The sequence below is a fragment of the Uloborus diversus genome, chromosome 4 (genome assembly GCF_026930045.1).
Source record: "Uloborus diversus isolate 005 chromosome 4, Udiv.v.3.1, whole genome shotgun sequence".
Taxonomy (NCBI): domain Eukaryota; kingdom Metazoa; phylum Arthropoda; class Arachnida; order Araneae; family Uloboridae; genus Uloborus; species Uloborus diversus.
In genome coordinates this window covers 69,738,637-69,754,927 of record NC_072734.1, presented here as the reverse complement: position 1 = coordinate 69,754,927, position 16,291 = coordinate 69,738,637, and positions in this window count along the sequence as shown.

Sequence of the window (16,291 nt, the reverse complement as noted above, 5' to 3'; positions counted from 1 at the left end):
TTCTACTGTAACAGTAAACGTAGATATAATTCCTCCCTTTATTTAGCCTACCTTTCATGAGTTATTTTTATTTGCAACTGTACAGTTAAGAAACTTTGTTCATCGGCTCTTTGGGACAAATGCAACACTTATACTGCTGAAAAGTATGAAACGAATCTCACAGGAATGCGTTTTTAACGAACTAATCTTGTTACAACAGGTATTTCAGCATTTTAATATTTGAATTAATTTCGAAGAAAAAAATTTCATCTTCAGGATAAAATGATAAAAAACAAAATAATAAATAAATAAAGCATATGTTATAGGAATAAATGATTCAAAAAGAACGTGAGCGAGTACTTAAATGTTTCAATTTTTTATATTATACAAAGATAAATTATTTAAAACGGTGACTACTGCTTATTCAAGGGGACCATAAATTCTATATTTACCGGATTATCAGTATTCAAATGTGTTATTCCGAACTTTATGTATTTCGCTCACTCCTAAAAGAATTTGACCATCACCCCCCCCCCCCCCCAGAAATCCGGAACGTTTTGTAGCGTAAAACAGAAGAAAGTTTTTCCTTTTTTTTTTTTTTAATTTCTCATGTCAGTAAAGGAAAAGAAACAATTTTTTTTAATTCTGAATTTTGAAACTATGAAACGAGTGAAAATTTGAAGAAACACAGAAAAAGCAATTCTAGTTCTCATTAACTACAAAGCATATTTGAAATTTAGACCCTTAAATAGGACTTTCTGCTATCTTTCCAAATTCAATTTTGGGTCGTCCAGGGTCAAGGCAGGTAGGTCCCTTATCAGTTTGGTAGACTTTCCCTCCTCCAGGAGCGTGCACAGAAATTTCGGGGCCCGTCACAAATGACTTTTTCGGGCCCCTCTCCATATTGTTTACCCGTATTTTCACCCCTAGTCATAAAAATATTGGGCCCTCTTCAGGCTCGGACCAACAGGTGTTCCTTCTCCCCCCTGTGAACGCCCCTGCCTCCCCCCCCCCCAAACTCTTATAAAACTTACACTGCACCGATTTCGAACCGGGGACTCTCCAAGGACCGGGCCCCAAGTTTCTGATTAGGCTATTATCTGGTTACCAAGATGTGCCAAATTCAGCTCCTTGATACATTCTGAGTAAAAAATGTAAAAATCATGATTCTCGCGTTTTTGCAGCACATTTTTCCAAGATGATTTTTTGTGACTGATGTGTTGCTATTTTTTTAATATCGGATTCAGTAGTTTGGAAGTTCCTCTGCTATTCCACCACATGGGATTTCAATTCGACACAGGCTCTTAACTTGACAATGTTCTTATGGGATGAGAACACCTAAGAAGTTTTTTTGTGAAGGAAGTAAATTAGTGTGGTCGACGATAAGAGTTTATAGATTCTTTTGTGTGAAGCCCAGGGTAGGAAAAACTCTTCTGCCCCTGCTTCTGCGCTGTCTTCGGCTGCGAAGGAGAAAGGACAATAATAGGAGATAACAAAGAAAAATTGGTGACAATGAGGCAGATAAGCAAAGCTGTGGACAAACGCGGGAAGATTTCACGCAAACGGCTACTGCACTTTGAAATACTGATTTACACCCTGAAGATGAACTCAATCCTTTGAAATTTGAATGCAAGGCAGTTCGGTATGGAGTTAATGTTAGCAAGCGTAAGTATAGAATTATGAAAATAGTTTTGAAAGTCTTGTGATTAAAAAGAAAAAAAAAAAAGTAGGTTTCATCCACAATTACGGGGTTGCGTGACATGAAATTTTTCAAAATGTTAACTGAAATTTTAAACTTAAAAATATGTTTTTCCAAATTAGATTTATCAACAAATTAATTAACATTTACGCAATTCATGTACATACGTGTGCGTGTGTTTTCCTTTCAAATTTCACGAAATCGTAATTCTAAGCGAAGGAAATTTTTCAAATTGAAGTCGTAAAGTGCGAAAAATGCCAAAGCAAGCCATCTTTTGTAACAAAGTATAGAAATTCGAAACACTCTTCCTGGCATTCATTTGAATTTTGAGGTCTTGAATTCAAATTACGGCCGCGATAAAAACCATTAGTAGAAACAAGAAATCCAATGAGCAGGGTCTCAAACTAACCCCCACACTCCCTTAGTTCTATTTTTACTATTTTTTCTAAAAAAAAGTCTATGAAATAGTTTTAAAAAATCAAAATTTTTTTGGGAATAACGTTTTGAAATTTCCATCCCGTTCGCTGTTGCGCCCCTGGAGAGAGTTACTCCGGCCAATCCCTATTTACGACACTGTTTACAAAGATTACTTTCACAAATTTCTCAAATGTAAACTATATTATTATACACAGGTATACCATTATTATATCAGGAAACCCATAATTTATGGAGCCGTCTCATATTTTGGCGCCCGGGATGATCCCCCCGCTTGCTCTCGTCTTCGCTGCACTATTTTGCAGAAGTTGATAAGGTTTAAAAAACTTCTCAGTCATCGACTACATTACTTAAAATTTTTTATCTCGCAAGATTTCCCTTCAATTTTCACTGTGAAGTGGGCGACAAATTCGTTAGATTGAATGAATTTACAATTATTTTTTAAATTCTCACTCCTGTTAATTTTGTACTAGGGGGCTCCACTCCCTGCTCGTTTTGTTCGCCAACCTCCGCTCGCCACTTGTGGCGCGTAACGATTGGTAATTTTAATGCTTACTCCTTGGTGTCCTCGGGACATACAGGGTTCATGATATTCTCAAGACTGGATGTTGAAAGCCCAAAGCGGAATGGCTTTCTCTGGATGTTCGATATCCAACGAGACCAGTTTCGACCTGAGACATTCCTAATCCAGAGGAGATTGGGTTAAAAGACACACAGACAAATGCGTGTTTACCTAAAAATTTATTTCTCGTTAAAAAAAAAATGTCTACAAAACTGATTCATTTTAAATCTTAATGTAACTTTCTTGAATTTTTAGATCTCTTCTATTTCAATTTATTTTTCTTTTACTTTGTATATTAATTGGGTTAAAAAAAACGAACTATAAGTCAAATAAATACTTATGTGCAAAAAGTAAAATGAGAAATAACAACGCCAAATAGCACACTTTGCAGATTACTGCAGATACGTGTTTCGGCGTTACAAATGAATGTCCTTTTCAATGCAAAAGAAATGAGCTTATGTTTGAAAAAACATCGGAGAAATGGTTAGGTTTCTTTTGTCGGGTGTCTTTTCAACCAAAAGCTCATTTCTTTTGCATTGAGAAAGCCGTCCATTGTAACGCCGAAACACGAGTCTGCAGTGATCTCCAATTCAGTCTGTTTGACGTGGTTATTTAATTTTCACAAACAAATGGGGTGGTTTCCTTCAGTCAAAAGTAGTACTTGTAGTCACTGAAATCGATAGAATAAGCAAAAACTATAACTTGGACCCAGAAAATACTTTCATTTTCCCAACACTTATTTTTTAATTATTTTTTTTAAATGTCCGATTTTTCAAACAAGGCGTGGTTTTAATGGCGTCACAAATGATGCAGTTTGCCGCATCTTTCACAACGTTTCCACGTTGTGATAATCAAGAAGCGAATTAAAATTGCGCTCTATGCTTGCCATCAACCATATCGTTGCCAATACACGTGAGTAAAGATTTTTGTTTAAAATATATTTTGATATTTGATCTATTACTGCATCTTTTTTTTTTTTTTTGGCACAGTTTGATTTGATCAAGAAGAAAAAATTTGAACTTAAAATTAAAAAATTCTTAGTAGTTCACAACATCATGTTTTTTTTCTTTCTTTTTTTTTTTTTTTTTTTTGTTTGTTCGCAAAAACTTAAAGCATTAATAAGAAAAAGCGTTGGAATTAAAGGGGCGTGTAGAAAAATTATTTTGTTTAGTTTTAGTTTTTGACAGCCCACTCCAAACGTATTTGTACTTTAGACTTTCTATGGCATTATGAAGAACACATCGCCGCTTAATCAGCGTCCCGTTAAATAGATTTTCAAAAGAATGGGAAGAGGATGTAAATTGAGTTTCAAGATTCCGTAGATAACATCTGGAATCAATTAGGTTTTGTTATCATTGTCGCGGGAACTGAAACCGGTGGTTAGTATCCCCGTCCTTTCTCCCCACTTTTTCTAAGAATTCTTAGTGTTGTAACCTTTACGCCAATTCCAAGAATCTCCAGTTCAACTTGGCGGCTATAGCTCTGAATGTCAGTTTTTTTCAAGCACCAGTTTTCATTCTACTTACGCTTGTTTTCCTTGCCATGCGTAAAAACCGGTCGTCGAGTGTCCAATCTTCACTAGCGTCTTTATGTTCAATAGAAAATGCTCGTTTTGATATAGGTACAGGTGGATCTATTGTGCATAATATATTTAGATTATCATAGCAATACTCGCCTTTTTTCCAGTCAAATAAATTTATTTATTCCAATCCTTCTTGCCATGCATTTGACCTTTACTTGCAACTGGTCAACTTCTACTATTTCTCCGGGATACCATGTTTTCCCAAGCTTTAATGCTACAAAATTACCAGATATCAATAAGAAATAACCGTCTTTCTGAAACTGTGTGATTTGATTTTTTATGTTTTCTGTGTTTTAGTTTAAGTCATCCTTAAATTATGTTTCAGATTCTGAATGCTCGCTATATAATACATTATGTTCATCACAATTTAAGACATTATGTTATAAATAGTTGCACTTTTAATGTAAATAACAGATAAAAAATAGCCTGGGAAAATATGAATATTAGTACGACTAATTTAGCCATAATGCACATTCCACAATACGTCCATCTGTACCTTTATCGATTTACTGTGTTTCTAATGCTTTTTATCAAGCTTTTTTTATAAAAAGCATTAGAAATATATTATTTTAGGTGTTACTACTGTAATTTTATATTAAAGTTTAAAACAAACCGTGCAAAAAGCCATTCGAATTAGAAAAATCTTTTTTTAAATAACTCCATAATATACTAATTTCGAATGATTATATTTCCAAAAGTAATAGGAGTGAAACCGATTTTTTTATTTCATATGTTAGACAAACATGTTGGTTATCAAACTTAATTAGTTTCAGATCTCTGCTATGAGGGCGAGAGTAGTAGTTAGATTTTAAACATTTGCATTTTTGTGAAATTTATCACATAAAATTTCCAATATCTTCTGGCGCCCTTATAGTGACACCAATTTTATTACATATTTTTGATGTATGCAAGTGTAGCTAGGAATTTATGAAAAAACGTTGGCGTCATCATGAAGGCGCTTTGAGAAAATTGGCATTGAATGTAGTTAAAAAATTCATTTTCAGTCATTTTTAAATGGAGTTTGTGGTCGTCGCTCTCGTAGTGACACCGATTTGACAGCTGTAATAGTATCTAACAAGGCCATATAATAGTATAGAATTTAAAAATCCATGTCATTATAGGGGCGCTTAAAGCAACAAGAACTTTAAAATTTGCAAATTTGAAAAACACGCAAAAATGTGCCACGCCCCCTAAATTTAAAAATTTAATTTCCCAAAAACGGTAAGGCAGACAAAGTTCATATTTTGCACTAACATTACATTCATGATAAGGAACAACATATGTGAAAGTAAAGAAAATTAAAAATGTCAACAATCACAACCTGCCTGAATGACTCTTAAATAAATGATAAAGGTAAAATCAGTTCTCTGAATAAGGGGCAAAAATTACTCATCCCCCCCTTCCGATGTAAAATAAAAACTCTTCAACTAAAATGACTAAATATTCTTTAAAAACGAAAAACAATTCTTTGCAATTCGAAATATTTCGCCAAGTTTTCAAAAAATACAATAAATTACATTAACAGTAGCTTTAAAATTTAAACAAACGATCACGCAACTCTATTGTTTATAGCCAAAGTCGCCAAGCCATCACGTTACTGTAATCCAGCCGATCAGTGAGCGAAGACAACTTTGACCGATCAGCGGTCCGATCTTTTGAACGAAAACGTTTAAAACTCTATATATTGCCTAATTTGTTCTTTCCACCAAAGATAAAGATCTTCCGCTGCACGGATCTTTTGTGTACAGAACTACCCTGTTGTAATTTATCTGGACGAAAACAAAGTGTGTTTAGTCTTTAAATTCCATCATCTTTTCCTTTAATAATGTACTGATTAGTTTAATTCTTCTTAAAGTATTCTTGACATTGGTGCCAAAACTCAGATGAATTTGACTTTCTGATTGATTGGTACTTTCTGATCATTTGGTTAGGAAAACCTAAAGCAACGATCCGGTCACATGGCTCAACTACGACGACAGAACACACGTTTTGCGTGAACCTTTCAGTACTTTACTTTAAAATATATCTCGGAACCTAAAATCGTTGCTTTCAATAAATGAAGGCTTCACTCTCTCTACGTTTTATCTGCTCTCAATTGATATATCATAGTAGGAAATTAGATTACAAAAAGCAGAGCTAGCTTTCTTATTGTCCTTTGGCAACGGGTTAAATATTTATTTCAGTTCTCGCTCAACAATGGATTTAAAATAAATATTAACCATTTGGGAGATATAACCATCCAATAATCAAATTAATTAATTAACAAAAACGTTTCCGATTCGATCCATCGCGCTTCGAAACCATGCTTGCCACCACTTAGTTACACACAAAAAATTTGATCAAAATCGGTTCAGCCGTTTAAAAGCCTTATGGTGACAAACGTCCGCACAGAAGATTTTTATATATTAAGATTTATTGGAAACATATTGTAGTAATCAATTCAAAGTCTTTTAAAAATGTTTTTCATTTGTAAAAAATTTGGTTCGCAGATTGACAATGATTTTTGGTTAACATTTACAGGTATGAATTGCATTAAGCAATAAGGGTAAGGTCATTAGGTACTCAGCACGACCTTTTGTGGGTCATTTCACGAAAAAGTCATCCGCTTGACCTCACGTGACAGTTCATATATTTCATTATAAAGTAATAATTTTAAAGGGCAATCACGAACTTTTTTGCTTAAGATATCCCACATAAGTTTGTTATTTGTTTAGCATAAAAAATTATTTTTTGAGCAATCACGATTGCTTATTGTTCTCACTTGACCGTCCTTGATGTTCCGGTTCCTTTTTCAGCTTGGACCAGGCCTGCAGCACCACCGTCCACCGGCGGCGGCGCGTCTGGTCCTGAGCACAGTCCCCCGGAATCCACTTTTGCTGGGCGGCGGCGTCCATGTCCTACACACGCATGCTCATACACAGTCGCCTACGCGCGCACGCCTTTACACACATACACACGCCTACGTGCACACACGTAAGCCTACACACACACGCACATAACTATATATACACGTAAGCACCCAGGAGGAGGGACATGCTTGGGCGGGTGAGCCATTTCTAGAAACAATAACTCTAACTAGTAGAGTCTTGTCGCAACTCGTGATTGCGAAAAACATAATTTGAATTCAAAGTTTCGGAATTCAAATTAGAGTTTTTTTTTTTTTTAATATTTTAAAGTATTATTTTCAATGACATATATGAGGCGTCACGTGCGGAACTCTTGTGTGCTTTTTGCCACGCGAATTCTACCCAGTTACATGAAGTCACTTTGCGTATCTTACTTCATAATCGTTATGAAATAATTATGTAAACAACCGGTTAAAAATCACGCTTAGTCTATGAAAGATCAAAATCACAAACTTAAAATAAATTTTTAAAAAATGAAACTCTTAAATTACTTTTTGATTGAACTGGCTTGACTTATGAAATGAGCTGTCGAAACAATATAGGCAAAAAATTTTCTTATTAACACGCTTTTATTAGCTTCACCTGTATGTATGTATGTATGTATGTATGTATGTATGTATGTATGTATGTATGTATGTATGTATCTTGTAATGGAAACTTGCAGCTCAAATTTCGTCCACTTCCTGCGATCGGATTCTTTTGAAATTTGGCACGCGACCTCAGACCCGATGACAATGCAATATTCTATAATCAAATTAATTAATTAACTCTTTTAAGTGTTAGTTTCCTCCAATTTTAAGCAATATTTTGGCATAAATCCAGCAATGTAAAAAGGGAAAAAGTTTTAAAAATACATTAAAAAATGCTCGCAAAAATTATTTCAAAATATCTACAAAAACCTTTAATTTTTCTGCATCAGACAAAATTTGTTCCAATGTTCCAAGGTAATTGGAACATGAAATATAATTGTTTTTAACTAATTTCATGCCAAAATTTAGGTGAGCCTTCAATTGGAAATTCATTGCTGATCAGACCATTGTTGAACAAACTTTTATTCAAATGCATCTCAAATTTTCAAAGTAATATAAATATGATTTCCGCAAACATACATCGATGACTCACAGTAGCTTCCCATCGGGGTGTCCTTGTCTTAACGTTAAGATATTACCTCGCACTCGTTTTATAAATAATTTCGTCGTCTGATAATTCTCCAACATAAGACTAAAAAACAGAAAAATAAAATAATAGTTTAAAAAAACTAAAAAAACACGCTTTCGTCGCAAAATGAACTAAAAAGTGAAAAATAATGTTTGGATTATAGTAGTTGACCAATCACTTAATTTTAATGCAATACAAAAAAGCGTGGGAGGCTTCTTATCAGTTGTCTTGAATTTCTTCCATTTGTTGTCCAAGCAAAAATGTAAATAGACAGACCCCCACGCTTTTTTGTATTACATTAAAATTAAGTGATTGGTCAACTACTATCATCCAAACATTATTTTTCACTTTTTAGTTCATTTTGCGACGAAAGCGTGTTTTTTTAGTTTTTTTAAACTATTATTTTATTTTCAAATCAAGACCTAGAATTATTTGCTTTATCTTAAAACATATTTAAAGTAAATGTTTTCGATACTATGGAGAATCCAAGTTAAAAATAATCATTGTTCTTGTTTACAGGAGAATGCCCTCATTTAAAGTGAAATTACACAGCTACTTTTGCAATAACACGATCTTATCTTTGTTATTTTCGTATTTTTCTAAATAAATCTTATTGTAAAGAGACGTTCAAAATATTTGTATTACATTTAGTATTTGCTCTTGTAGTCCCTGATTAAAGCAAACATTTGCTTTGACTTATTATGTTTATTTCATCAAGATAAAAATTTTACTGACATGCTGGATACACTTTTAAAGCCACCATCCTACTAATATTACTTTCAATTTTTACTGGGAACGCAAAAATATTGAATTTGTACTTTCTTCTTTACAGAGGAAAGCTTATGACAAATAACCCAAATAGATCAGACAAAACTTTGAATAATATTTGAACTGTGCTTTATTGTCAACATGTGCCCAGAAAAATCATTTGTTATAAATCTTTATTACATAATATAAAGTTGAAATAGCAAACGCACTAAAGTTTGAACAATAATAAAGTTTTGTTAAAAAATGGAAAAGATGTTCAGTAAACAATTTCTATCTCTATCAGTGAAAATGTATCGGTGAATTGTGTTGTCTTAAACAATTTTTAACTACATATTTCCTCATTTCTAACGAGTTTCACACTCAACTGATCCATCTCTAGTTTTTAAACGATTTGAATTAGTCGTGTATAAACATTGCATCACTAATAACACAATACTTTTCTCAACTCAAAATTATTTTAGATTTTCTTATTATCGATAGTAGGGGAATGTGGGGCAAAGTGAAATGGTAAAATATTTATATCATTTTGTTTACTTATTCTATTATCTACAAATCACTTCTGTACTCATTTGTTAAATTTGCGTTCCATTGTTTAAAACTCCCTTAATTAATCATTCATTCATCTTTTTTTTTTTTTTTTTTTGTTATTCATTCACTATTTTATTCATTTTTAACTCTCAGGTTTTAATAAATTAATTTACTTACTTATTCGTTTTATTGTTTCATTATCTATTCCTTTACTCATTCCTTGTTTTAGCTACTAATTCATTTGATTAAAAACACTTTTAATAATCAGATAGGAAACGTTTCGTTAGGAAAATGCTTTATTTTGACCCTTAATCCCACTGAAAATAGTGAAAATTTTCTTTCTTTGTGCTTCGTTTTGTATGTTAAGCATCCGCATTTGTTTATTTATTTGAACTTATAGCTGAAGTGATAAATACCTGCATTAAAATACTGAAATTAACTTTTCTCACAGAAACATAACCACGATGTGGGACACCTTTCTTTACTAAGAATAAAGCTGAAAGTCTGTATGTCTGGATCTCTGGATCTCTGTCTGTTACGCACATAGCGCCTAGACCGTTCGGCCGATTTTCATGAAATTTGGCACAAAAATAGTTCGTAGCATAGAGGTGGACATCTCGAAGCGATTTTTCGAAAATTCGATTTTGTTCTCTTTCTATTCCAATTTTAAGGACGAGCGAATTACCATAACATGGACGAGCAAAATTACCACAACACGGACGAGCAAATTACCATAACATCTACGAACAAATTACCATAACATGGACGAGCAAATTACCATTACATGGATGAGCAAATTACCATAACATGGACGAGCGAATTACCATAACATGGACGAGCAAATTACCATAACACGGACGAGCAAATTACCATAACATGGACGAGTAAATTACCATAACATAGACGAGCAAATTAACATTGCATATCGGCGAGAAATTCATCTTGTAAATATACAGGCGAACCAAATGACCTTTTAATTTTCTACTACGGGCAAAGCCAAGCGGGTGCCGCTAGTATAAAATAAAATGAATTGTTCATTAAGAAACTAAAGCAGCAAAATTTTGAGGATTCTAAAACTTGATAGTTTAATGAGAAAGCACCAAGATCATTGGAATCGTTAACTATCCATAGTTTGACATCGAAACTTTACTTCGAATGCTAACACATTTGCATTTTTGAGAGGCATGAGATTTCTGAGAAATCTGAAACAATTTACTAGGTTAATCTTTCATTTTAAATATCTGTAACAATTTACTTAAATTGCTTCTCATGCCATCTTCTCCGGTCAAACAATTTACTGGGTTCATTTTTCATTTCAAGTATCTGTAACAATATACTTAGATTACTTCTCATGACATCTTCTCCGGTTATCCACATGTAGACTTCAAAAAGAATCGATGAATCATCCTAGAATGCAGAATTTAATTTCGAGAAAAATGTGATTAAATAGATCGTGTTCACCTGCGATACATGTTTACTCAGCCCCAACGCAATGAAGTACCTAATGGACTCTCGATTACTCAAATCCTTAAAACTCGAATATTCCTTTATCTCTAAATTTTCATTCGGTCTCAAAATATTTTATTTTTTTCAATACAAAGTTTGACTCTATGTATCGAATGTACTCCTTCGAAGCTGAAGTTTTTACGAAAGTTTCGTTTTCATTTTATGCAGAAAAATACAGCCAAAATGAAAGTGTTTCTTCCTCTAACGCATTGCTTTCCTTATCAGCTTGTGTGAGAGGGATAATTTATTTACAATAGTTCTCCTTAATGCTCACAGTTTTGGAAGATTGCGTGAAAAGTAGCCGATTGGGCTACTTTTCCCCTGACGACCAGAAATTTCAATGCTTGCTAATTTTTGAGAGACTTAAAATGTTGGCAAAAATTGAAAAAAGTAGACTTTATTTTCTGGATGACTCAAACAATGTGCTTTTAGGACGTAACGCCGTTTAAAACGAACAGAAATCAAAATAAAAGAAATTAGATCCACGACATACAAATTTAATGACATTTTAAACTGCAATAAAACAAGAAGTTCTGTCTAGAACTAGACGAGCCTACTTTCCCGTATACCAATCCTACTTTCTAGTACCTGATCAATATTCTCAAAAATAGTTAAAATTGCAAATGTTTTCAAACATATTTTTAAAATACTTTAAGCTGATTTCTAGGAATAAAATATTCCTCACTCATCTTAAAAAAAATAGATGCGTAAAAAAAAGAAATAAATAAATAACGCGAATACACTTTTTTCCATTAAAAAAATCTTTAACAGCTTTCAAAATGGAAAAATAATAATTAAAATTAATAAGCTCATTACAATAAATACATCATATCAAAAAAAAAATCGTTTCTTTTTCCCCTGTTGCCAAAAACAATTTTTTAAATGAATTAATGCACTTACCAAAATAAATAAAAACAATAAAATGTCAACTTAAAGAAATAATTTTCACTGTCAAAAAAAAAAAAATCGTCTGCGCATGTTTTTTTTGTAGAAACATAAATGACTTCGAGTTTATTCGCCAAAAACTGAATACCTAAATTAAAACTTTAGCGTAAAAATAAAAACAAGTCAAATCAACAATAATTATTTCACAGTCAAAACCATAGCTGTGGAGTCGGAGTCAATCTCATTTTGGGGTAAATAGTCTGAGTCGAATATTTAAGAATCGGAGTCAGTCATTTGTCCTCCGTGTATAGATTTTTGCCAAAGCTACGAAGTCAGAGTCGAAGTCGGGGAGTCGGAGTCCGATAAATTATCGGGCACGGGAGTCGGATTCGGAGTGAAGTGCTTCTAAATTCCCGGACTCGAAATATGGAGTTTGGCGTCAAGAGTTATTTCCGACAAAATTTGTTTGAAGTAAATCCGCCTTCAAGTACGGAATCTACATTGACTTTCAGTTTCCCCGTAGGCACTAATGTTAAGGGATTTGAACTGTTCAAAATTGAACGGAAAATTGTTCAAATCAAAAAGATATTTTATATACAAATTTTTCATCAAAAGCTTTTTCCTACAAAGTTTGTTTGAAGCAATTTCGCCTCACAGTTCGGAATTGCCTTGAATTTCCCCGTAGGCGCTAATGATAAGTTTTTTTGAACTGTTCAAAATTGAACAAAAAACAGTTCAAATCAAAAAGTGAAATATGGAAATGAGGTATCCTCGCCGAGATCTTCCGAATAAAAAAAGGTTTTTTTCGAATCGGACTATTCATTCAAAAGTTATTAGGGGGGGACAGACAGACAGACACAGACCGATAAACCGACAGACATTTTCCCCCATCTTAATACCCTACTTTTCAATTTTTAATTTTTCAATATTTATTTAATTATTTTATTTATTTTTGACTTTTTTTTTTCTCTCGATATTTTGAAGATGCATTAAGCCTTCTTTCATGCTTTTTTCTTCATTTTCTGGCTTTTACTGGGAAAGTAGGCTCAAAATGTAAGCAGTTGAAAATAACTTTCTTTTTTGAAATATTTTAATAAATTTTATTCTCTGTAAAGATGTTTGTACATCGTACAAATAATTAATTTTATCCAAACTATAAGTGTTATCAAAGTTTATTCATTATGCACTATTCCTGAAAAAGGAAATAAAGCTTATTCTTGAGAAGGCTGGGAATGGGGCGTCCGATAACACAAACTGCCGATTATTCGAAGGTTTTAGTCGGTCCCTCCCTCGGGACTTCGAGTTGTAGAGAGTTGACTGTATTTAAACCTTCGATGAGTTTTAGAGAAGTACAAATTAGATATTAAAGGAAGTTTCGAAATCAGCCACACCTTACTAGTTTTTGTTTTAACTACAGAACTTATGCAAACGTTTATTTATGTATTTCACGCGTGTGTGCGACTTCAGACTTTTTTTTGTTTTGTTTTGTTTTGCTTTTAAAATGCACAACTTTTATCTTTTGTACAATTGGGAGTAGCTTAACATGTCCTTTATTTAGCGTCATTGGAATAATTGGTGATGATTAGAGCATTTCACCTATTTGGAAAATTTTATACAGCTGTTTGATTCCATACTGAACTGGAACTTTCAACTTTCCTTCTACGACACTACTTCACATAATACAGCATCGTAATAACTACAGAACAAATCTTATATCAAAAGCTATTTTATTTGGATCACTTCATATTACAATTATTACTATATTACAGTTTGCGATGAATAAAAATTAACCATCAAATTTGTTTCTGAACACAATAGTTTCAATTCAGTAAAAGATTATCATTGTGTATTGGAACTACATTAAATATTACAATTCACTCTCTAAATACGTGAGATACACCGCCAGCTCAGTCAATTCCCGCCGAGGACTGCAGTTTCGTTCTCATTAGCACTCATCAGCCCATCATAGGAGTGACTGAGCTGGAGGTGGAAAACCTCTTAAAGGAGCCAAGAGTGCCAAACAAACTGGTAGCTAATACAGAATTAGCACTGACCAGACGAGTGACCGAAACAATGGTTCGGTTCAACTCGAAATTGAAGGCAAGGCAGGTATATTCAGCAAGGCGTTAACTTACTGAAATCACTCTCTAAATGTTTTTTTAAGATTATACATCATCAGATCTTCAATGACTTTCTTTTCTGCATCTTTAGTAATTAGATATTAAAGAAAGAAGATACCAGTAGAACGAATGCTTCGTAGTATTGGTATTCGCTGGAAGAAGATTTTATTGTACATACGTACCACGGTTCCTACACTATTTCGGTGGGCCCCATGCGGAGCTCTGGTCGGCACTAATTCAGGTTTTGTCAATTATCTCCAACGAGCCCCATCTTTACAGCATGGTAATAAGATTTACTCTGCTTGTAAATCTGTTTTTTCGACTTGAAGACTAATGAAGCAGAGAAGATTGATGTTTGAACAACTTTTTGGGGGGGGGGGAAATACGACCAGCGACGTTCATACGCGGATAAGTTGTAAGTGACCGAAAAAAAATGCTTAAGAAGAACCATCGACAAATACACAGGACGAAAGTTCGATTTTAACAATTTATAAGGTCATTTTTAATCTGTTAGAGTAACATCAAAATTATCTTTTGTATTAACCCTTAACCTTATTTGCTCAGCATTTTTACCTTTTCAGAGGAATATCAAGAAAACAACCAGGAAAAAAAGGGGGAAGCTTCTTTCATATCACACTGGCAAAATATTTTATTTTCTTCATACTTGTCGTTTTCATTTCTTTACACTGGTTGGGACAAAAACTGTCACAAGCAATTTTTCTAACAAAACCAGAAATGAACAAGTTCTGTCTTTTTTTTTTTTTTTTTTTTGAATACAGCCAAAACTGAAATTTTGAAGCTTTTTACTAGTAGATATATTCTTCTTTGACGGTAGTAACATCATGGAAAATTTCGGAAGTATGTTAGACACATGGAGTCGGTCATTGGAAATAAATCACTAAGAATTATTTCATCAAAACCATCCAGGCAAGCTCTTTCCATTTGATGAACTATTTGCGAGGGAGATCGGTAGACAATATGCTCCGAATACTTTTTTTATAGTTTGTAACGTAAGAACATACTAGTCCTACAAATTTAATCTGTTTGTGCGTATTTTTAAATTATCGTTTTTTTTTTTTTTTTTTTAAACCTTTATAGCTTTTCGTCATCCTGCGTACTTTTAAATTATCGTTTTTCTCTCTTAATGTTTACCTTTATAACTTCTCCTCATCTTACCCACCTACTTTAATCAACTTACCCGACAGATGACGAAAAACGCTTGTTTTTGATGACATATTTTTCAAATTTCAAAAGGGATAACCAAAGCTTCATTTTTTAATTAAACCTTGCAGGTTAAAAAAGTCATGTGTAATAGTTTCAAAATTTCAATTCAGAGAGAGGGAGAACATTTTGAAGACTAATTTTGTTCATCTTACACCACTTTCTCCTATTTCTTACGTTAAATAAATTAATAATTTATGCAGAAGATGATGAATAAATAGAATAGTATGGATATATTAAGCAGAAATCATTTAATGTATCAGTTAGTACTTAAATTGTCAAATAACTTAAAATTAATAGGGTTTCCCTTTTTACTGCCTTTTTTTTTTTTTTTTTTTTTTTGCTATACAAGAAAATAAAAAATGGCGATGTCGAAGAATTTATGCAGTTTTGAAAAATTGCATACGGAAAAAGTCGTGACTGTTACGATGCTTACGTGTCACGCAGCAATTCAATCAACATCATTTCGATTAAAATGCAAGATCTGTGCGCGTGGCTGTGTGGAAAAACAGGTGTTTCTACAAATTGTATATGCCAGGTTTCTTACTGATTGCTTTGGAATCAAATGGTTTCAATCTGCGTCATGTAAAACGGCATCAAACCACGTCAAAATATTTGTGGAAAGATCGTTATCGCCCACAATTTCTGTCCATGCTAATGAAATCTAAATGCTGTGGTGCTTTACTGAGGATAGCCGCACAAAGCGTGCGTCAGTAAACATGCCAATTTAAGTCCAAGAATCGTTTAATAATAGCGAGCCTTTAGACAGTTCGGAAATTTGTATTTGAACAGCTTTTGATTTCTGTTTTGTGCAGTCAAATCTGACTACACTGCAAAGAGTTTAATAAAGCATGATATTGTCTTTACAATATCTATATTGGTATGGATAATAAGCTCTTTTAACTCCTGACGAATTAATTTTTTTACTTTTATGAAAACGAA